Source organism: Athene cunicularia (assembly GCF_003259725.1).
Source record: "Athene cunicularia isolate RWA chromosome Z unlocalized genomic scaffold, athCun1 chrZ_part3, whole genome shotgun sequence".
In the NCBI taxonomy this organism is placed as follows: Eukaryota; Metazoa; Chordata; class Aves; order Strigiformes; family Strigidae; genus Athene; species Athene cunicularia.
The window spans coordinates 13217728-13240850 of record NW_020799144.1 but is presented as its reverse complement, the minus strand read 5'-3'; the positions used below and the strand labels follow the sequence as shown (position 1 = coordinate 13240850).

The 23123-nt window shown below is 38.1% G+C and overlaps 1 long non-coding RNA gene across 3 annotated transcripts in view; it reads left to right on the top strand.

Moving 5' to 3' along the window:
- LOC113490240 overlaps positions 1-20513 on the top strand; it is a 71232-nt gene extending 50719 nt beyond the window's left edge. The window contains exons 3-5 of one of the 3 annotated variants that reach the window (XR_003400178.1): positions 11782-11915; positions 12704-12770; positions 16923-18092. This is a non-coding gene — a long non-coding RNA (uncharacterized LOC113490240). Of the gene's footprint in view, positions 1-11781; positions 11916-12703; positions 12771-16922; positions 18093-19430 lie in introns of those variants that run through there. The other 2 variants (XR_003400179.1, XR_003400177.1) reach the window with 2 other exon arrangements.
- Positions 20514-23123: the final 2610 nt, after the last annotated feature.

The following is a 23123-nucleotide window of genomic DNA, read 5'->3' as shown; positions in this document are numbered from 1 at the left end:
CAATGCAATTTGTTTTGTTTTGGTTTTGATTTGAAAGTACGACAAAGATCTGAGCTTACAAAATTAAAGGCAAATACAAGTAATCTAGGAGGGCTTAGCTATCATTCAGGTAGCATCTGTGTATGCCACAGGGCAGTGGGGGAGATGGCAACAGTGGTCACATTTCAAGGAGAGAGATTTCTCCTGGGGAGACCTGGAGGTTCAGCATTTCTCATTTCCCACTCCAACATCCTCTCTTTCAATTCTTCTGTCACACATGGCATTCACACTGTGTCTGAAGTCAGCCAAAAATTTTGTTTTTATCATGAGGTGTTTGAGTTATAAAACCTGTATTCAGCTGAATGAATCTCTAAGGCCATCAACACCCGTGTGTTTCTTTCTTTTTTTTTTTTTCTTTTTTTTTTTTTTTGTTTTTTACAGTGAGTAGGAACTCTTACCTGTAAGTTAACTTGCTGTGAGTTTCTCATGTTTTGTAATTAGCACCCAGAACCTGCACTTTTCTGAAGCAAGCAGAAGAAAAGCCTGATAGCTGCAGTCTATTAACAGCCTCTCAGTACTCTTTGCTCTCAACTTACTTGCTTTTAATTGAGATCTTACTCATAATGAAACCATTGTTGCTGAGGACAGAATATTGCTACATTAACACAGATCACTTTGCCTGGTTTTCAAATATATTAGTAAATTACGAAAGATCAAATATCTCACTAAGCTGACACGTATAGAATTGATCCTGAAGCAACCTCACATTCAGGTTCAAGATAGTATATTAAACCAAAGGCAGTCCCAACAGCAAATAAAAATGGTACTTGAGTGTTAAGTGATAAACAAGATTTGAAATAGAGGTTAACTACTGTATTTGCAAATAAAGTGCAAACTCAGGCAGTTGACTTACACATTTGCAGATAAGGTGCTAATTGCATGAAGTAGGAATTTGACAGCCCTGAACTGAAAGCTCAGAACTCTGGACAGGCTGTAATTGTATTTAAATAGATAATACGGAATTACAAGGGGGAAAAAAAAAATAAGAAAAACTGAAGTTATTAATTCCATTTTACATAATTAAGTGGAAGAATTGAATTTATAACATACCACAGTGTTCTATAACAGCTATCGGAAGTTTTAACTAAAATTTAATGCTTTTGCAAATCTTTCCTTGCATGTTCTACTTAGGCGTTACCTAACAATTAGAGCTCATTCCTGACCAGTTCCAGACAACAATTATTATCCATGGTATTTCTATCGCTAACTACTGCTTTTACTGGAAGTGTCATTGATAATGCTTAGGTCTTAATGAAATTACAAGTGTCATCAGCAGTTTAAAAATCCATTTATAATTTGACTGTTAAAAGTGAAAAATAGAAAAAAAGGACTGTAAAAAAAATACGTAGGTGCCTTACAACTTGCCATGGGCCACGCAAAGTAGATGCCTTAGCAGCATATCAACAGTTCTGCTAAAAATTAGAGATGATCATTCCTTGTCTCCAAAAATAAAGTGTCTAACGATAAATAACCCTGCTTTAGGTCTCAGTGTGATGGACAAAAGAAAGATTTAATCATTGCAAGTTGGTTGCTGCCCAAGAATCAGTGATTGTGACTTGATTGCATTCAGTGTGAGTAAAAGAAGGAAAGGTTCAAGTAGCAATATGGCATATACGTCAGGCTTTCAAGTTGGAAGTCTCCTGGGCAGAGAAGCTGTAAGGATATATTGGAGAGGAATGTTTAGAATTAAAGATCTGAATAAAAATTAAGGGCTCTGTAAGATGAATTTGTAAGACAGACAAAAGTCATGATTACACAAGAGAAACAGGCAACACTATTTTTTGGCTGCTAAGCAGAGAAGTGAAGGCAGCATACAGAAATTTTAAAAAAATTTAAAAGTTAAAAAATATTATGGTGGGGTAACTAAGAAAATGGATGGCAATAAATATGAAAGAGAATTTTTGTGTAGCTAACTGAAAACTTTGAGACACCAAAAAGAGACTTACGGTATTTTTATAGAAATAAAGAATCAGATACAAGGATTTGAAAAAGAAAAAGATAAACCTATAAATTTTTAAAAAATGCACTGTAAAAGAAAAAAAACAGGTGCCTACAAACATTGGTTTTCTACTAGCAAATTGTTGTGATAAAGCTACCAGCAGACAAGCAACCCAGAAACAGTCAAAATAATTTCTGTTGTCCATTTGGAAGCAACAAGGACATTCTTATTACATAAAAATATCCTTTAGTGAGGTTAATAGGTACCTTCCAGTCAATTAATAGACATTTAAAAACTTCTGCCAGTAGGTCTGAATAACTTTTATCTGAGTCCTAAAAGACTTGGCTGGGGAGAGCACTCATTCACTGATGTTAATATTTAATAAACCTCGAATTAAAAGGGAAATGCCAGAAGACTGGGAGAACGTTGCTGTGCCAATATTCCGAAAGGGCAAGTGGTCCTACTCAAGTAACTTGAGTCAGTGAGACAAAAAAAGCTGCTTTGCAAATTAGTTTAAAGGACAGATTGCAGGTGATTAGGGGAAATTAATTTTGTCAAACAGACCTAACTTCTGAATAAAACTACTGATGTTACACTGTGTAAAAAGAAAAGCTCTTCTCCCCTCACCAACACCAGATGAATAAATAGTAAGTGGGCTCAGGACAGGCTAATGGGTGGTTCAAAATAAGATGGTGGTTCAAATAAGGTGGTTCAAAAATAAGAATGTGAGAAAGCATTTTTCTGCTGTGACCTTCAGGGAAGAGGAGCACTGCTAGAGCTTGCCAACATTTCCGCCGATGATTTCGTTGTAACTCTAAAATTGCTGACGACGTAATAAGCACTGGTGAGGACAATCAAATGAAGCAGTCTGCTTCACTTAGTACGTGGAGTCTGATCTGACATTTTAGTACAGACGTATGGAAGTTGCAGAGAGAAAGCAGGCAGTGCCTGCGAAATACGGGACTGCACGCTAGTCAGTCTGAGAAAAAAGATCTCAGTGTCATAATAAAGTCCCCAGTGTTGCTGTGGCAAGAAAAGGGTGGTGCTCTCCATGCTGGTAGGGTTTGTCTTTGCACCTGCAATGCTAAAAACATGGTGAAAATAGTTCAGTTGTGGGCTCCTTTTGAAGTTGCAGAGTCATCAAGTGTGTAGAAAAGACTCCTTAAAATGATTTTTCGACTGAAGATAATGCTTTACAATGAGAGTCTTAAAGACTCCATCTATTCAGTTTATCAAAAGGCAGACTGAGGGGAACTTGGTTACAGATTTCGTGGGGAAAACAGGCAGGGTGCTAAAGATCTCTGTAATCCAGAAGAGAAAGGCATAAGGATGAGCTAGTGGCTGGAAGCTGAAGCCAAACAGCTTCAAATGAGAAATTAGACACAGTCTTTTGCCAGGGAGGCTGATCAGTCATCAGACAAATTACCTCCATCTCTCAGATGAGGACTGGGTATCTTTTGGAAGACGTGCTTTAGCTAAACACAAGTGACAGTTCATTCTAGCAGCAGAGGTCCTTGAGCTCAGCACAGGAGGGAACAGCTGAAATGCAGCGTCCTGTGATGCTCAGAAGGTTGGACTGTTGTGATCTGATGAGTCATGAAGCCTTACACTTTGGTAATTTATGGGTCAATAATAATAAATAATAATAATAATAGTACTTGCAATTGCAAACACAATTGCAATTGCAACAGCAATATACTTTTTGAGTTTTATTTCAAATAAAAATATGTGTGCCTGAAATTTAAAGGGCCACATTCTGATTAAGAGCCACAGCACAGGAAAGCAGATTAGCCGGTGGGGAAAAGAAGTAAGATTCTGGGCCACAAAAATTCTCCCTATTCCTCTGAGGCCCTAAAGAGTTACAGCTTCTCCTTCAGGACTGGGGTGAGATGAGGAGACAATTGACCAGATGCATTTTTGTCACATAAGATGCCCTGCTATTTTGTGGTGTGGTACTGCCCCCATGATCCCTGGACGAGGACCACATCGGCACTTGATCGGCACTTGAACCTCTTGTGCTGCTGCTTCTTGCCGTTCTCCAAATATGCCATTTCCATAGAGTCTCAGCACCTGCACCCACTGGTGCTGGAGCCCTCTGCACCCTCAGAGGGCAGAAGGGATTACTCAGAGATGAGTCCATCACTTTTTGTCATTTGGAAAAAAATTAATTGACTACGGCATTTCACCTTAAAAAAAAAAAAAAAAAAAAAGCTCCTTGTAAAACATCTGCGGCCAGGCTTTAGATGAAAATTTCACAAAGATGTAAAACACGCTCGTTGTAACCTTGTGTACATCCTCTTCTCCTTGACATGCTCATCACCTTTTGTCTAATCAGCATCCACTATCTATCAGCTTAAACATTTCTAAGTATACTTTAATTCGACCTATCCTGAAAACAGCTCTGAGAAGATTAGCATTTTAAAATTACGATAACTATGTGAGTTCCCTTCTCTTGTAACTTCAAGAGTGGGCCATGGGTAAAAAAACTTCACTGGGGTCTTTGTGGGGAGAAGTTACCCTGAAGTCGTGGAGTGGATGTTGAATCACCATCGAGTAAATCACAGTTTTACTCCTCCGCTTCCTCACAGAACCTTCTCTGGGGTGTAGGAGAGGGTCTACACTCTTGTTACCCCTCCTGCAGCTTTCCTCACTTCCTAATAGGGATGAAGAAACCCCAAAACTTCCTCCAACATGCTTAGAACTAAAGTATCATCCAGTTCTTTGTTAATTTTAGAAGAACTTGCATGTTTTCCTGATTCTTCTGTAACTATTCTAAAAATAGAAACTCATTGCACATAGCTGCAACACAGTGCTGTGGATTTTGGCATTTCCAAATGCATATTCTTAGTGGTTGCATCTGCTATTTAAAGCACTGATCAACTCTTCCTATGCACATTTATTTACTTTTGTAAGCATTATTTTTTTGGCTGAGGTCTGGAAGTAAGTATCTTATTAAAAAGAAAATATACTTTTTCTCACAGTTAGGTAAGAGTTGTCGTGGTTAGCATAAATTTCTTTATTTTTATTTAATTTTTCATGCCACACTTGAGGAAAAGCCCATGACTGTTCTGTATTCTGAATATTTTTTTTTTTCAAAGGAGTGATATTTGTGTTGGACATTTTCACATTTTGTTCTTTTTTTACATGTTTTTGTGTTCCCCCTCCCTATGGTTACTGCAAAACCAGCTACACACACACACACACACACAAAAAGAAAACTTCTGAGAGAAGACTAGATAAAAATATGGTGAAAACAGGTTTTCACTAGCTTTCAAGGCATTAGGATTTTGATTTTTGTTCTCACATTAGTTTTGAGATGTTGGCAATGTCATTGCTCCCAGAATTAGTTGCTGACAGTTCACCCCCATAGGATTACTTGCATACTTAAAGTCAAGCAAGTGCAGAAGTGTTTGCAGAACCAGGCTCTCTAATAAGCAGCTATTCACTCACCTGCAAGTGCAGGGGATGGATAATGAGTCATCAGCCTTCCAAGGGCAGTGTAGATCACGAAAGGCTGTTACTGCAGAATGTGTAGGGTACCAAAACCGCAAATGTCCTTTTCTCTTCACCTTCCCTCCTCTTCCTCTCAGAAAAAGTGGAGCCCTGACATTGTGACATTTTTTTTTGTGCTCCGTCCATCCTTGTTTCAGACACCTGTAGAAATTCTCAGAGGAGATTACGGGCAGTCTGGTTAATTAATTTTTCAGTTTGGCATCCTGGTGCGTCGACACAGTTGTTTTGTAAAAGGAATTCACAAAAAAACCCAACTCTTCTAGACAACACCTGGAAGACATCAGCATTTAGGAAATGCACAGTGTGGACACACAGAGCAGGAAAGCTAACTCTGAGAGTCAGCACTTCTGGAGAGCTGAATGTGAGTGTAGATGTGCATCTCTCCAGAAAAATGTGTTTTGTTGTCAAGGATGCTAACTGGGCGCTGATGTTTTGTGAGGGTGATATTCACTTTGTTATGAAGGAGAAGGTCAGTGGCTCACATCTCAACTGGTCGGCAAAGACTTCAATCTCCATTTCTCTTGTAACTTTTTGCAGTTTTCATGACCGCGGATTTAATGCTTTTGCTTGAAGCATGACATGCAACATCCCTCTTCATGTACCACACCACCTGATTCCTCCCCAACCTCTAACTTTCCTCGTGAAGTAACAGATTCCCCGAGATCAGTGCAACCTTAATGAGGCACATATGAAATAAGCAAGCTCATGTATTTTATAAATCAAACTCTGCTGCCCCAACCCTCAGCCAGCAGTTGATTGTACACGTTATGTACCGGTAGGATTTCACACTCTTGTAATTCAAAGAAATCATCCAATGTCGAGTTACTCTTTTGGTTAAATATGTGTCATAAATATGTAGGATGACGTGTTACAGATGAGCTGATGCCACAGTGATGGTCTTACTTTTTGCATTGCCTAATTTCTTACTGTATGTCTGCAGTGACCTGATGTTGCATGCATTTAGCTGGCATTAATGTTTTACCTTCTAGCTCCACAAAGGCAAGGAAAATCCCTAACATACACAGCTGCCAGGTATGGCATTAATTTGTAGCTGGCTTCATTCTCATCCCTGGGCTGGGATAGGGTCCAATGCCTTAAAATGGATTTCAGGGGGGTGGCACAGATATCTGCCGGTGGCTAATTAAATTAACAGTGTCTGTCTGGACTCACGGGTTTAACTCAGAAATTCCTTACATTTACGGATTGACTGTGGAACAACATAATTATATAAATGTGTTTTCATGTCCAAATTGAGGACACAGATATAATCCTTGTCTATGTTACATAAACCCACACATTTTCAATCTGTATAAACGAAAACCCATTTTTAGGTTTGTAAAAAAAAAAAAAAAAAAAAAAAAAAAAAAAGTCAAAAAAGTATTGACTTAATAAACAGCTTTATTTTATCTGTGCCAAATATTCCATATTTATAAAATATGGGCTCTTAAAACAGTTCTATTTTACATCAGGTACAAAATACAAACGATCATTCTTAACTCTTTTTTTTTTTTTAGATTTTGAGTAAATGTTGATCTTGCAGCAGAACAAGAAGACATTGCTATTATTTTCTTCTGCTCTAGCTTTACGCTGTATTTAGGGAATCCTTTGCCAGTACCATTCCTAAGTAATGTATTATGGGCATGCATACTATAGTACATTTTGTTAACACATAAAAGGAAATATCCCAGTCTTCAAATTCCACCTATTGTAAGCTTAAAAAAATTATGAATGCTCCATAGTGGAGGGCAATATCTGCACCCATTACAAAACTTTCATTGCCAGTGAAAACTGAGCAAAAAATAACTGCCCATCATGAAAGGTAAAAACAAATTCAGGAAAACTAAATTATTTGCATCAACTCTGGCTATATACGCTAAATATTTTCCAGCCATTCTCAGAAAGAAAAACAGAAGGCACACTCGCAATGAATAGAAACAATAATGGTCAGTAGCATGTGTTGCATGTTATTTGAATGGCAAGTAATTTATCACATCTGAAATAAAAGCTGTTTATTCTTGTGTTTCACTGTCTGTAACAGTCCTTACAATTTATCTGTGAAAAAGTGAGAAACTGTACCCCCATTAGCATATGAATACTTGACACATCAAATTGGTTGTACAATAACAGAAGGACATTTGCTATTCCTGTATGCACACAGACAAAGCAGCCATTTTTTTTTTTTTTGGGGGGGGGGAGGGAGAAAAAAAAAAAAAAATTTAAATGGAGTGGGTGTTTAACCCATTGTCTGTCTCTGGTTTCACACAACAGCTTTGATGAGAGCAGCCTGACAGAGCAGCTGGAAAAAAAAAAAAAAAAAAAGGGTGTGCAGGTTAAATGCTGGAACAAAGATCATACATGTTAAATTTGTATTCAGATGGTAGCTGATGAGATGATGAAGAAATGCAAGAAACCGGTCCAAAATAAGTGATATTATATGTTTTTTACCTGTGTACCCAGGGTGGGGAGAGTGCAGAAATGCGGAGGTTGCACAGAAATGAACCATTGCCGATGTACAGTTTTATTTCATGGCAACAGCATCGCAGGCCTTGGGTCAGATGTGTGAAACTATTTCTCAAAGAAGCTGCATACATAATTGAGGCCCTATGAAGGGTTCTCAGTTGAAGTTGCCAGGCTACATTCATTTCAAAAGCAGAACCATTTGTTATCAAATTTAAATTAACTCTCTCGGCACTGGATGCGTAGTTTAAAGCACAGCTTTGCAGATCGTGCTTGCTATCCGAGGAAGGAGGAGTGGTGCCCGCTCACCAACAGTAATGTTATTTTGCAAAGGATGGAAATCTTACTTGTATTTAGGCCTGCAAAGTGATAATCTAAAAAGAAGATTAATTTCTGAGGGATATCTTTATGCTTTCTCCACTCTTAGAAGCATGGTGTCTTTTTTCTCCTATTCTTTGATTTCTTAAAAAAAAAAAAAAAAAAGGTAATTATTTCAGTTTTATTTTGTGTATAAATTAATAAATCAATATTTGCTACTGTTTTTCTGCAAGCACACTGTGGCTGCCTTCACCAAGTTTTTTAAAATTTTTTTCAAATGTGGCATCAAGTGTTTAAACATACAGATTAGCAACTCAAGATATTTGTATTTTTCAGCCCCACACGACCTACAACAGCTGGGTGGGATCCTGTAGCATTTAGCTGCGCTGGTAATCCTTATGGATGTAACTGCAATATGACCTCTGTCACATTCAAGAATTATTAATGAGATAAAAGATTGCACCGATTGTGACAATATTTTTATTTATTTCCTTGAGCACCCCAGCATGCTGTGTGTTTTCTGAGCAGGGAAGTGGAGGGTTCTTGCCCACATCGAGCTCACGTGGCTGTTATAAGCAACACACAAGGCTTGATGATGCCATCTCTTCAGTAGCAAAGGGCAACCAATATAAGCAAACACCCCAAATCACAAACACCCATTCAACACATTAATCTGCATTCACGGGACTCGTGTCGTCCGTGTACTCGCTTCCAGTAAATATTGTAGCAGTTGAGTGCCAACGGCAAAATATTTGTGGAAAGAAGTCTGTTTGCTAGAAACTCTTGGTGCCTTCTTGATGGAGATGTTGGACACTCCTGAGCCCAACAGGAACATACGTGTGCTTGATGGTAAGGTGCTTTGGCCCAGACCCTTGAGAGTCATTCCCAAACACTCAGTGAAATCAACCACCTTTGCAGGTAGATGGTTTACTGGGTAGTGGCCAGAGTGAGCACTCAAAACTTTATAGCATTAGCTCCAAAAAGAAAAGAATGGGTACAGCAGTTTATGACTTCGGCCAAAGGCAACCGATGAGTTCAGTGCAGGTTTTGTTTATTGGTAATGAAGTCATAGAGTAGGGAATAAACCAACCCAAAACCTACCTTGCAATCTGCTCACAGACGTGACAAGAGATAAAAAATTGCTAAATTTATCAAATAAATTATTCATCATGAATTATTTGCTCTGTCTAGCCTTAAATTAGGTTTACTCAGGCTAATCAGCAAAGGTATGCCAACAATTAAACCCAACAGAACCCGTCACACACAGATCGTGTGTGTGCCTGAATGCGTCATCATGCAGTGCGGGTGTTTTGAGCAAGAAAAGAAAGATGTACCTGCTTTTGTAAACTCTTTGTGAAAGACAATGATGGGTTTTTTTCAGCAAAGTCTCTTTCAAAATGTTAAAGGTTTGTGGGTGTAGAGCTTTTAGACCTGAATTTTTCATGCGATTTTATTTGACATTTCTGTTTTCATTTCTCTAATAAATTGGAGTTTCTAGCTAAGACTTTTCCTATTGTGAATCTTAATACACTATACTAAATACAGCATTCTCAACTACCTGTGCTTTTCCTTCTTGAAACGCAAGCCTAGGGCATTTAATCTACATCCCTTCATCAGCATAAGATGTTGATTTGTTAGAATCAAGTCAAGCCTGTTGTAGCTGTTGACAGATGTGCTGGTAAAACTGAATTTCATCTCTGTAGCCTTTGGGTTGAGAGAAGACTGTTTTAGTAGAGATGATGAGAATACCACTGACCACCGTGCTGCCACGTTAAAATTACTTTTCCCCATAAAAAATGGACAAACTTATTTTTATTATACATATTTCTAAAGATGTAACTCATTTGTTTAAGCAGTTAGTAGGTGACCATGCCGAGTTGCCTGCCACATTAGAGAATGATACCTCATGTAATTTACAAACATCTTCTGAAAAACAAGGGGCAGAGATAAACTGAATTAGAATCAAGGAGAGTAAAGTTACACTGCATAACATTTGCCCTCTGATTTTTGTAAAGGAAGATGTATCACACAAGTATGCCCCCACGCCAGCCCTGGATATTATTCTAAAACTACAAACCATTTGCTTATTTAAAGCCCTGTACAGCTAAGAATACTCCAGAGCTAGTAAATCCTGCCTAGCACTTCTAGAGAGTCTTGTTTATTTACTGGTGGAAGTGATGGACCATACTTGTGTATCCATGACAACACTGCAACATGCCAGAGCACGACTAGGTCTTTTCTTGCTCCTGCAATGTGAGATTAAAAGTAAGAGACTAAATCTTATTAAATAGCAGAAGCTTTTCAGAAGATAAAACATAAAGTTTATGGGAGCGTATGATAGTTGTTCATGGTAATATATTTGTGCTATTTCAATGCTTTCGTTAGGTTCTTCCATTGATTGTAAATAGTACTGAATGGTGAATATACCAGGAAAGATAAAACTTTGCAGTTCCTCCTGGAGTTCGTAATACAGGAAAGTGATTCAACAGCGTCAAGCCTGAATTGTTAAGAATATCCATTTTAAAGGGTATTAAATTGGATCATGTTGTAATTTTTATCTTTTTTTGAAAGGTGTTACAGGTTCTTTACTATTTTTTCATTCTCATGCCAAATGCTTTGATTAAGAATGTTATATGATCCAGTGGATTAGTAATGTAATTGCCTATTTATATTTATAAATCCATGCATTCTCTCGGTGCATTTGTGTTTGCTGTGCCGTTGATATGTTAGACTGATATGATTGAGATGCAAATTATGTGTATGTGGTGGAATTTAGACATAAAATGAAAATTCAATTCTTTATAAGCCATTGTTTTTCTTACTGTTACTCTTGATTATGTTCCCATTGCCTTGACAAAGGTTGTGCACTTTTAAGGTTTAGAAAAGCACCTTGAAAAGTTAAATCAAATTAATTCTGTGCAAGCAAACCTATGCAATAAAGGAAGAGTTTCTTAGGTAGCAGTAGGCTCCAGAATAATATTTATCTTCCTCTGACATCTTAATAAATAACACAGCAGTCCAAATTCTAGCATAGGTTTCTCAACATTCATAGGTTTAAGTGGCAAAACATTTTGATTTAATACATCACAATTACTCCAAACATATTGTATTTCCCAGACATAATACTATTTAAGCTAATGTCTAAAGTAAAAGGCTAATATGTTGGCTATATTCTGATCACAGGATAAAGTTTTCTGGTTTAATATTGTGGTTACTTGAAGCTGTCAGTTGATTCACTAAAAATAGAAATGAAGTCCTGAAACAATCAGTAAACCTTAGCTGAGACTAGCCCATCACTGTACATTAAAAAATTAGGATCAGGGTGTGTCAACTCTGGGAATTATACAGAAAACAACTCCTGAACTGCATGGAGTAACCTCTTAATAGTTTTCAGAATAATGGCATTTAAAAAAAAAAAAAAAAAAAAAAAAGGATAATAAGAAATAAATTATTTCTGGTTGGTTTGTTTGTTTGTTTGTTTGTTTTTTTCTCATTGTCTATCCCATTCTCAACAGTATAATTGGTCAATTCTGCACAAACAAAACAGTTGCTTGTTAAACATCTGCTTCTTCAGGTACCTGCTCCTCAACTAGAAGAGACACACAGCCTTTGGTCTCCCACTGACTGATTTTGATCATCACACTTAAGGGTGAGAGGGTTTGCTTACACACCTTCTGTTCAGGCGTGTGTTTATGAACACACATAAATGAAGCTGTGAATGTGTGTGTGGGGGGGGATACAGTTGTTCTTATTGCTGTCTGGCTTAGCATTTACTCAGCCTGTGAGGTCAGGAGGAGGCCTCTGCTAATGGCATCCATCTAAGTGACAATAATTTGCATTTTTGTCGGAGAAAGGAGCAGAAGATGGGAAGATTTATCCCACAGACTGGATAAATGCTATTCTCAGGCTAACTTAACTGTGTGGCGTCTTTGGTGTTACAAAACCAATATTTTTCAAGATTCCAGGTTTGATATTGCTGTCAAATTTCCACCCAAATAATGATGCGGAAAGTCCTCTTTACAATCCTTCCTTTTCAAGTCAGGCTTTGTAGACTGTCACGGCTCTCCCTTTCTTCAAAACATTTCTAAGATGCTATTTACAAAAATTTCAGAGAAAACTCCTAAAAACAACACCAAAAAAATAAATATCTGCTGAAAGCAGAGGTCTCTGTCTTCCCCATAACACAAGGAGATAAGAATGGGATCAATCCGCTTTGGACAGTGTTCGTCACTCTGGTATTAGCATGTGAAAATTTCATGCAATCGCCAAAGTTTCACAGACAGGTGGTTTCACTAATCATTCATCTCCGACGATCCAGTCTGACTTGCTGTTAAGAGCAACCTGTTAATACTGTTGGGATATTTCCCTGCCTGATGCTGATTGACCAGATTTTAGCCAGATGGAAGAGACTCTGAGTGATTGATTTGATTTTTAGAGTTAGAGGAGTCTGTCTCTTTTGGGGACTGCAGGGAAGAATGCTATACCTGTTGCCACTTAGAGGCAGGTAAGGAATATTGCAACCGGTGAGTGATCTAGCCAGAGACAATAATTTGTCTCACTCGCCACTTCAGTAAGGTCCCTTACTGGAGTTTGTTCTTCTGTGCACCCTGCAGATATACGTTGTTTTGTTTTCAGCAATGTTTTGTCTAAAAATACTTAATTGCTTAGCAAGTTCAGCTGCAGGAAGGGTTGATTTTATTGGCTATATTTATGCGTGTTGAAATTAGATATCCTTAGTGTTTTTGCACAATGATAGCAAATGATATTTTGTAAACATTAGTAAGCAACAGCAGATTAAATGCAGGCAGGAAGCCCATAAAAAAGCAGGCAGCAAATTAAGGCGGGGGTGAAATAAGTTATAAACTCATTTAAAATAGATGTCTCAAAAATACTTTTTGAGAAGGAAACATCTTTTAAGAAAAGATAACATGGTAGGGAATGTATATGAAATTTGAGGCCAAATTCCTGAAAACTGGTGTGTCGACATCAGTGACAAAGCAATCTTCTCACAGCTCCTCTTTGCATCTGCTCTTCACGTAAGACTGTGGAGTGCACGGTCCAGTTTCAGAGCACATTGTGAACATCACAGCCATTCGCATCAGATACTAACTCACAGGGTGAGACGCTAGCCTCATCCTTAATTTCCACATCCCTTGTTACCTGTCTTGGCTACCCCAGTTATTCTCAGTCTGCAGCACAGCGCTGTCCTTGTGCAGTGCCCAGGGGAGGCACGTGCTCAGCGTGACCCTGAGCACGCTTTGCCTGAGATGGACAACTTTACTTTTTCAGGGTGTTACAACACTCCAGCAGTGCAGAGCCATGGGCTTCAAAGCAGTTTCCATGGTCTCCATTGAATATCATTTCCATTATCTGCATCGAATATCCAGCAGCCATTCTATTGTAAATCAAATGTTTTAATAACCATTAAGAAAAAAATATTGAAATAACATATTGAGATTATATTAAAAAGTAAAATAAATACCTTAAAAATGAATAAGATGACACCCTTATTTGAAATATATTTCCACATATAAGTATATGTAAGTAATGAGCAGTTTTAGAGATTACAACCCAAACGCAGGAATGGGGGAAAGTTCAGCTGTTCTATACATAGATTACTGTGAATTTTCTTTGTATTGTCTCAAAATGAGATAGGGCAGTGGGAGTGACGGAAGTGGGTGATAAACCTTCATTTTTGATTAGTGATGCGAACAAAGTTCAGAAAATTATAATTATAGAGAGAACTCGCATGTCTTAACAGTTCTGTCCTCATCAAACTATTTTTACTGCTTGTTTCCTCATGACGCCAGCCGCCAGGGTGGCTGAGCAATAATACTTTGTAAATAGTGGAATTTCTCATTATTAACGACTGTGTTAGAGCGACTTATGGCAGCTTTACACAAATACATCCTACTGACAAAGTTCAGTGTAAGCATTTGTTATTCACTGCAAAATATATTTAATAAACAAAAAATGCGGTAAATGGTGCGTATTATTTTGTTTGATAACATCCCATTAGATAAACTGTTTTAAAAGTTGTCGTCTGATGGGATACGATCAAAATGCGAGAGAACAAAATTATTTACCAGAGTCCAGATGTTAGTTTAGCCCTTGTTTGTATGCAAATCTGTAGCATTTACATGGCAAGACAGCACCAAAGAATTTTAAAACTTGGGTTATTAGTTGCAATTATGCGGTTGCAGATCTAGAACAAGTACAAAATCTCACATTAACAAGGAAATATGTAAAAGAGTTATCTTCAGCTTACATTTTGTTTCCAGGATGATGTTACTGAATCTGTCAGACAGAGTTAGGGATCTCTTTTCAAAACTGGAAGTGGTCTAAAGAGGATTTTGTTGAAGATGTCTCTGCTGTTGACATCATTGACTAGAAACATAAATCATGAATGGTACCATACATTGAGTTGCCATTAGTAGTTCTGGGCACAAACTAGACTGCTAACAATAGGTAAATCATAAAAAGATTTGTAGATTCTTTCTGACTCAGATAAGCATCCAAACCCATTTAGGGTGGATATTGGGATGGACTCATGAAGAGGCCAGTGTGTTCCAGCTGATGTGCAGGGGCCAGACTGTGGACTTGCAGGGCTGAAAGAGGTTTTTCAGGGTGTCTAAAAACCCCCAAAGTTTGACTGAAGCAGTTATTTTCACTGTTAAAGGTTCCAATGTGTTTGACCAAAGTATATCCTTGACATAGGGGTACTGAAAATACCCATCTTACACCGTGCTAATCTGGTTGTGGTTGGCTGCTGCAGAGGATAATCAGACCGACCTGGAAAAAAATGAATTGGAGTTATCCTGATTGACTGAGCATGTCTCAGAAAAGAAGAATCTAATCCCAGCTGGAAGCAGTGCTACTCAAAAACAGATTGGGGCAGGATATCTCCTTCAAAATTGTGCTTGTTATGCTTTTTCAGTTTTATTATTTTCTTTTCCAGTTGTGAAAGACGTTGCAAATCCTTCACTACCTCTATGTTTCCGAATCTGGTGACCTTTAACATTTTGCCAAGTTCTCCCTGTACTTATGTAAAAGTTGCAGTTTTTTGTTTAGATGTTAGTACTTGCTGGAGGCACATTTTAAATATCTTGTAATGGTCATAGCAACCCAAGATATGTGTAGCCGAAGAGTTTCTTTGTATAATAAAAATAACACTTTAAAAAATTTGATAAAAAAAAAAAAATCCAAAAAAAACCCAAAGCCAATTTTAATTCTTTCAAGAAGTTTCATAAATAATGTATCTGTATTTAAGTGCTGGTAAAATGCTTTTTTTGTTTGTTTGTTTTTCAAATGTTTAAATGCAAGCTATATTCAATTTTAATTTACATTGGAAGTTTTTTCCTTACAAATTTTTCACAAGACTTCCATTGTATTTGTGCTCACCTTTTGACCATGGAATACACAGAATTTCAGTAGGAAAAGCAATTTTGAAATTCATGAGCAAATTTGGTCTTTTTAACAGTTTCATTATACTGAAGTTACAGTTTGTAGAGACAGTTGCAGGAAAAATTTCTAGGTGCTTTGTTATATTTTTAATTTGGTTGATGGCATTTAGAGAAGAATTCATTACAGAAGGATAAGGATGTGACTCATTCAATTAGGATATAGGAAATTTTAGCTAATTTTCACATAATAATTTTATTACTTAAAAGTGATTGGACAATGTTTTAATTTAGTTGCTTAAAATTAGGAAAACCATCTCAGATCATTTATAGCCAGTCAAATTTTAAAATCATCAAATTCCCCTCATTTCCACTGGATTTGTAGAACATATTAATCAATTAGTATTGATGTTATTTAACTGTGTGATTTATTTACTGTATCCTCATAATGAAAATTTAATCTTGATCTCTTGTAAGATTGCATGTGTTCTTAATCAGTTTAATTAGTATGGACACTGTCACCAATAAACCAACTCTAAAGTGGCTGATTCCTTTATCTGCATGTTTTCTGAATGTATTCTGAATAGTAGCCCAAGTCATACTATTTTACAATAGTAGGTCTAAAATACAGTGAATTATAAAGCTTGCAGAATATATCCAACTCACTGATTAACTTCTAAAGAGTCAGTACATCACCTGGGCACTGCATGACCCAACATAGCCCCTAAATGCAGCTCAGTGAAGTAACTAAGAATATCGGTATATCTAAATATGCATCCACACTCCTGTTCTCCCAGCTCTGACTTGGTCTAAGTGGAGTTTTTCCTGATTTGCCTCCGTCCGACACGAGGCTTCATAGTTATGTGACACGAAGACATTATTTGCATTGGTATGAAAATAAATATTAGGCTAAGTAAATGTATAAAAATTAGTCTCTTAGACGCACAGCTTGCAGGGTACTGAGCTCCTTAGGCTGTCTTCGCATCCCATATTGGGCACGTTGTCTTCTGCAGCATCAGATTCAAAAAGCTTCACTGTAGGACACTGCACACTTGAGTAACCCGCGGACTCGTGGGGTGTTTTTTCCAAGCGATATGAAAGCAGAGTATGTATACATGGTCTATTCAAGCAGCTCACATGATATGTGTATTTTAAGCTATTGTTTTGCTATATACCTGCCCACAGAAGTAAATTACAACTATTTTTTTTTCTATACAGTGCTCCTAAATATAATTATCTCTCTTCATTTTTTATAGGGGAAATGGAGTTTAGAACTGACTCTCGATACTTGATGCACATTTAGCAGGAGGCCAAGGTGAATCAGCATAAACATCCGGAAGAATATGCCAAATACAAGAAAATGACAGCAACTTAACATGATTTAATACCAATAAAGTGGCTAAGGCTAGTGGAAACAATCCTTGATCTTTTCTTCTTCTAATAAATTAAAAACGATTTTATCATACATTACAGCTTCTGTAGCTCCTTCAACCTAGGGCTATCTATCACAGCCTGGATGAAAACTGCTTTTTCTCCATATCATGGCAGCCAAACTGTTGAGAAAAATCTCATGGCAAATGACAGGGTGTAATAAAGATCTACACACTCAGTTCAAGAACTCATTCCTGCCATTTTCTACAATTTCCTTTGTGTTCTTTTGTTGAAGCAACGGGTACGAGGTACCAGTGGTCTAACATGCACTGTGATGCCACCATCCTACCAATCCACACCTCCAAAGATGTTCTGGGTCCCGGGATGCAAATCTTGACCTTCAGCCATGACTAGCAGAATTGGTGGTGCCGAGCAATGCAAATTGTCTTCCTACACCACCTATGGAGAGACCCCTGCGGTACCCTGCCTCTTCCCTCCTCTCATCACATTTGGGTGTTTCATGTTAAGGAGTCATGACAGCTGAGCTTTGACCTCATGTCTGACATACATTTCATTGCCTGAGACCTTCCCTCTTCCACTGTTCAACCGTCTTGGACGCTCCTTTTCCAGCTCAGCAAATCTCAGTTTTATTATGCAGAATACAGATGCTGTGGACTGAGGAGGTTTCCCACACTGGGGTATCGGGTGGTTAAGCCACATCCTGAGAGGATGCAGAAAGGGATAAAGCTCAGCAGTGAAGGTGAAGGTGCGACATAAGTGTGTATTTCCTATACTCCCGTGGAGTGACCGAAGAAAACATAGTGAAGAACAGGTGGGAGGTACCTCTGACCCCACCACTGGTTTTTGTCATTTCCAGTCCAGTACATGTTCTCCTGATGATCTTATGTGATGGGCAAAGGTGGGAAAGCCCAAGAGGCTGCAGATCATAGAATGGTTTGAAAGGGACATAGTCCAACCCCGCTGTGCAATGAGCAGGGACATCTTCAACTAGACCAGGTTGATCAGAACCCTGTCCAACCTGACCTTGAATGCTTCCAGAGACAAGGCATCTACCACCTCTCTGGGCAACTTGTTCCAGTGTCTCACCACCCTCATCATAAACAGAAATATATTCTTCCTTATGCCTAGTCCAAATCTACCTTCTTTTACTCTAAGACAATCACCCCATGTCCTATTGTTACACGTCCTACTGAAAAGTCTGTCCCCATCTTTCTTATAATCCCCCTTTAACTATTAAATGATGTGAAGGAAACCCTTGGCTGTGCTGCAATAGACTCTGTTGAGAACAAGCATGGTGAGTACCTACAGGGTTTGATGAGAGGTGTCAAATTTTAAACTGTTGTCCTGCTTATGTATTTTAAAAGACATCTTACTTAATGCATTTCTCAGTTACCTCTGAAGTAATGACGTCGGTCCTGCTATAAAATCAACACTGAAGAACATTGGACTATATTGTAGCTTCAAATGAAGAATAAAATCTAAAGAATTGTTTACATTGAATTAACAAAGTGACCCCCTAAAGATACTTAATCTTCCATTTAGCTCATCCGATGTTTAAAGTAAGGTGGCAGGCATTTATGTTCACACATCTGCTGCTTAATTTTATCACCATTATCATCATCATCATCATTGTCTCACAAGAACATAATTACTCTTTATGTGATGTGCAAATTTAAATACAATCTGTAGTGGCATTTTAACAACTGCTGCAAAGTAAATGCTTATTTTCCATAGCCTGATGTAAATTATGTTAGCAAGTAAGCACACACCGTGTAAGGATGGGAACTGTTATTTTACAGGAGGCAGGTGTTAGAAAATGTAAAACCAAAGAAAATTGTTGTCAGTTTGCCATAGAATTAAACTCAAAACCTATCAGGCCTTAGCTGGTTTTATATTCAGTTATGAGCAAGGAGGTCAGGCTGGACTCACTGACATTTGCAGAAACCCAGCCTCATTGATTTCTTGTTTCAGATGAAAATCACACAAAGCTTGTGACACCTGGCACCAAGATAAGCTTAAAAGTTTCGGCTCAATTCTGTTTTCAAGTTTTTTCACTGAAAGAGTGAAAATTTAAAGAATAAAAACAGAGCGTCAGAAACCTGAATAAATCAAGAACAGTTCTGCAGATCTGTTCTTCCAAAAAACAAGTCTGCTGCAAGGGGGGCTGGTGAGTACGTGGAGCAATGCGGCGTACGAAACGAGAGAAGCATTTCAGATGCACCTTCCACAGGCAGGTGTTTGCAGCCACAGTTTAATGAAACTAACCACCAGTAACGTGAATGGTAACATGTTTAACTACGACTTCCCACTATTCAGAGGCTTTATTTTTATAAAAAGCCCCATAATGTGTAAAACGATGATGTTAATTGTAGGTTGCCAGCACCTCACACGGTTTGCAGCAGCGCAGCCTTTCCATGCTCCTGTGCTATGGGGAACCAGGGACAGCGTGTTTTGTAGTGGGACAATCTATAAAGAAATACAAACTGAGCCATCTAACCATCCAACTGACCAAGCCATCTAGCTGAGACTGACTGGCTGATACCAGGACAAACCCTGCACCATCTCCCTGTTCTCTTCACTGGAGCTGTGTAAAGCTACTGAAAGTGTTATCCAGTTTTGGGGCCGTGCATTTAATTTTCTTTATCTGCTAAGGCAAAATAGCACCAGATGCTTAGGATGGGAGAAACCTTCAGCTGTGTAAGGTGGGAAGGAAGAACATTTTCCACTAAAATCCTGCTAGTAGGGAAGTGGAACTCTTTGCTTCCATATCTTAATGGGAAGTTAGAAAAAGAAAATTATAGGAGGACTATCAATGTGGTGTGAAATGATGGAAGATCAAGAGAGAACAGGCCCTGATTTCACTGTCACTATCTGGAATAGAGGAACGTTCCTCTTGCCCATTTTTCCTGTGGGATTATGGGATTGATGGGTGTGATGCACAATGCTGGGCAGCCAGGAAAGACCAGCCCTGTGTTAGGAAGTCAGAACAGTCTTCGTGCGCTTCCCAGAAGAACCTAGCTTTAACTGGACTTGAAGGGAACTTCAGTTATCCCCTTGAACCTCCAGTGGGCAGTACCACATAAGTCATTAAGAAGGTTCCACTAATACTGAGGCATCCCTGCTCCATGGAGCAGCCTCCAGAGAAAAAACATGCCCTGCAGGCTATGCGGTGTGCTGCCTGCACTCCTGTTCACTGGGTGCCTACTGATGAAGAGGTGCTAAGAAAACCCAAATCGATGTACTTGCTCTGCACTGAAACTTGCAATGATGTTCCACCATCGCTGTGGAAGAGGCTATTCGTTCTGCAAAAGCTACTATATCGTTTCAAGGAGACATTTCCCACTGATGAAATATATTTGAATTAAATTAATTTCTGAATAAGAAATCAACTGGAGAATTTAATGGATGGCACCAAGGTAAAAGTTTGGCATTCTGAATTCTCTTCTCTTTCCTTTTTTTTTTTTTAAAAAAAAAGTGAATGAAAACATAGTTCTTGTGTACCTTTTTGTTAAGTGTCTATATAAATGACTAACTGAAAATGTTAACGTGATTATCATGACCATCAGGAAAAGTTTTCCACATCTAAAATCCAGTAATTTTTTCTTTGGTTCTCTTTAATATCTGAAGTGGAAAGTGAGTGCAGAAAGAGAACACTTTACTCGTGGATCATTTTCTTTGTCTTCTGTGTAGAGAAGCTGTTTACTTTAAGCCAATTATCTTGTAATAAAGAGTTAATGCTAAATTTGCTTGCAAAGGTATCTTAGCTACATTCCATAAAAGCACTTAAGACAGGTTACTGAACAGCGGGAAATACATCTACAGTTTTTAATGTTTTGAAAACAAAATATATTAACAACAAAAAGAAAACTTGGTCTTTATCTTCATCATGGAATATTCTGAAGGCAATAAATGTTGATAAACTGTACAGTGAGATGAGCAATTTGCACTGCTTTGGGAGCAGGGATAGTTCTGCTTTTGGGAAACATGTGGAATAAAAAAAAAAAATCCTTGAGAAGAGTCACCACCAGAACGTAAAATAAGTAAAGACCTGACTGTCTATTTATTTCTAATTTTTCATCAAGGTTTCATCAATCATCCCAGCTTTTGAGCAAGTCCAGTAAGGCACATTCAGCACGTGCACTGTTTCTAGTGCACACAAGTTTGCAAAGTGTGTGTTTCATCATGCTGGAGTACAATCTTGAATCCTGAAGTTAGAGCTGCTCGGGGAGAACCTGAAGACTGCTCAGAGGTTGCTGATTTAAGTGCACCTTCAGGGCTCTGCATCAACCTGTGCATTAACCCATGCAGGTCTGAGCACTCGACTGGCTTCTTCAAGTAGGAGCAAATCCGCTGGGTTAAGCTGAATGGAAGATGAAAAAAATTCAAATACCCTCCAGATGCATGTACAAACACTGCACCAAAATATTTATTTGCTTGTTTGTTTACTGACTTATTTATTTTAAGTGAGATTAACAGTAATTTCTCTTGGACTCTTTCATTATTTACCTGTTGCACCATGGAAATTTACCTGGAAATGCAGGTTTTCTATTGAATTCCTATTTATTTATTTTCTTGCTTGCTTTCTTTCAGCACCATGGGCCCTAATGGGCAAATAAGTTAATTACATTGTTTCATTCTAATTATATGCAAACTTTAGGAACAGGCTGAATTACAGCCAGTCATCATTTTGAAATGGAAATCAACTGGGAAACTCTGTGATCAGTACCTAAAGCACGACTTTCTTACCTTTGTAATATTTATAAATTATATAAAAATGAAAGGTTTGTGTCTATGAAATGTGTTTATGTATAGTTCATTCTTTAAAGGTAGAGAACTATCTATCTTCATCTTATCTATGAAATTACTGTTTTTCCAAAGCTTCTTGCTTTATCCTCTGTTTCTTATGCACGGCAATAACATCATAGTTTTATATTAAACAAAAGGTGAAATTAAATGAAAAAACCTTTAAAAAAAGTTTCAAGTTTTCAAGTCACTTGTATTTTTATTGTTATTTTACATTTATTTTATAAGTATAGTTTTTTAGAAATCCTGTAGGTCCTTTGAGACAAAATCTTTGTTGAAATTGCATGAAATACAGATTATAAAACTGAGCTGTGAGATTAGCTCTGTGTGTGTGTTTGTAACACAGCCCCCGATCAGTTTTCATGCCATGTCCTGCTGCCTATTCAGAACACTTTTTGATGTAATTAATGTCCATGTCTTTCCACATTTTCTAATAAAATAAACATCTCGTATTGCTTAAATGCATCTCTTTGCTTGGACTCCTAATTAAAATCTTTAAATTCTTTTAAATTCCCATTTCTAGGCCTTTCAGGAAGTTGAGCGGATGAAAAAGCTTCTCTTTTTGATCTTGACCTATTTTAATCTGGCTAAAACGGTGATGGGTAAAGTCTAAAGCTCTGTGCAGCACCATCCTGTAGCAACAGAAGAACTTAAACCAGCACAGCACTACTTACTTATAAATAAAGGTTTTTTTAAAACATTTGGGACCACACAATATGTGACCACAACATGCTCATCGCTGTTTGTAGTGTAAGAACTGTGAATTTATTTCTGCGTACCACAACTGTTTTGGAAAGAGTGTTCAAACCTGAGTGGTGGCAATGGTGGAATATGAGGTGCCTTTGGCATCACTTCTTCACAGCCAGGGCAGAGCTAAACTCTGCTCAGTGCTGACATCAGAGACAAGAGAAGCAGCACAGACTTTCAGTGGCTATCAGTCCTGACAGCCTTGCTTCCCTACCCTTAAATTCATGAGAGGAGTTAACGGTGCACTGAGCAAGGTGCATTTAGCTGCAAGTCCAGATACATTTCCATGCAGGAGACTGTCAAGGATATCAGACAAACTGCAGGTGACAGTCAGGAAAAGAGGAAAATCTGCCCATGGACAACCAACCTACTCACCACTAACTCCAAGTCTTTTCCCTGACCTCTAAACACTCGCGCTAACACCAACACAGTGCTGAGCAAGGAACAAACTGTACTGGCTAGAGGGCTGCTGAGTCTTGCTTACACTGTGAAGAGAGAAAAGCAAGGACCTGAAC